The sequence below is a fragment of the Otolemur garnettii genome, unplaced genomic scaffold (genome assembly GCF_000181295.1).
Source record: "Otolemur garnettii isolate 467f Iridium unplaced genomic scaffold, OtoGar3 scaffold00151, whole genome shotgun sequence".
NCBI lineage: Eukaryota > Metazoa > Chordata > Mammalia > Primates > Galagidae > Otolemur > Otolemur garnettii.
Window position 1 is genome coordinate 2495260 of NW_003852546.1, and position 1446 is coordinate 2496705.

The 1446-nt window shown below is 40.7% G+C and overlaps 1 protein-coding gene across 2 annotated transcripts in view; it reads right to left on the minus strand.

Annotated features, from left to right (window-relative positions):
• The window catches only part of CKLF (chemokine like factor), a 16533-nt gene that overhangs the window by 7690 nt on the left and 7397 nt on the right, over positions 1-1446 (minus strand). The gene's annotated exons all lie outside the window — the stretch shown is intronic.

Genomic DNA, 1446 nt, shown 5'->3' on the forward strand with positions numbered 1-1446 from the left:
GGACCAGTGTTTATCATCGCCTTCAAGAAATCCTTAGAATAATTTAGTTTAGCCTTTTCTGTCATTAAATGAATTTGGGCCAACTAAGGGGTTTTTTTTTTTTTTTTTTTAAAAGAGTCTCATTCAGTCACCCTGGGTATAGTGCCGTGGTATCATAGCTCACAGCAACCTCAAATTCCTAGGCTCAAACAATTCTCTTGTCTCAGACTCCCAAGTACCTGGGACTACAGGTGCCTGCCACAAGGCCTGGCTTTTTCTATTTTTAGTAGAGATGGGGGCTCACTCTTGCTCAGGCTGATCTTGAACTCCTGAGCTCAAGCCATCCACCTGCCTGGGCCTCTCAGAGTACTAGGATTACAGGCATGAGCCATCATGCCCAGCCCTAAGGAAGGTTTCATAATCACTTTTCCTAGACCTCCCTCTAATCCAGTCTACCTCTGACGTGTAGATCAAAAAGGAGTTTTGAGAGATGCTACAGAGATTCTATCTATTTCATAGCTTTTTTCTTTATGGATTTCTAAAACTTGTGATTAGCCTGAAATGCTACACCAGCGGCCTCCAAAGGTAATTCCAGAAGATACCACTTTAAGTCATGCTTATGGTTTGAGAATAGATCCAAAGTTCTGTTTCCTTAATAGGAGTTATAAGCATGGATATCAGAAGTTTGGAATCCAAGATGATGTGACAAGTGGAGCAGAGGAAGACATGGCAGCTTTCAGTCCAGCCAAATAGGGGAAGGGGAACAGCAGGGAAACATGGAGACAGGATGTTGGAGAGGAGATCTGAAAGAGCAGAGAAGTTAGAGCCAGCTTTTAGTCCAGGCTATATATACTTTAACTAGTATCTTCAACCCTCCTAATTTGACAGTTTTCAGAACCATCTGGGCACTCCACTGGGAAGTCATTCCCCATGCTAGGGAAATGGTAGGTTGAAGTTTATATGCTATGAGATATGAGCTAACATTATTTAGTGTTCACTAATGATTATAGATATTTTCTTTTCTTTCTTTCTTTCTTTCTTTTTTAAACAGATATTTTAAAGTGAGATAATTTTGTGCTTTATTTAGCCTTCCCAATTTGTTTGATTTTCCATTTAGTGATCAGGGATATGTGAGAATAGATATTTATGTACCTGCTTCTATCTCTATCCTCCAATTTTGAGGCCATATCGACATGCATTTAAAAGGGAGGTAAAGATTAAGAATGTGTTTTAACTTTAGTAATGTGGTCCTAACTTCAAATTTCTTTAGAAGATCTATACTTAACTGGGAAGCTAAGAAGTGGATAGCTTGAGCTCAGAAGTTCAAGACTAGCCTGAGCAAGAGCCAGACCCTGTCTCCAAGAAAAAATAGCTGGGTATTGTGGTGGGCACCCGTAGTCCCAGCTACTTGGGAGGCTGAGGTAAGAGAATTGAGCCCAAGAGTTTGAGGTTGCTGTGAGCTGTGAC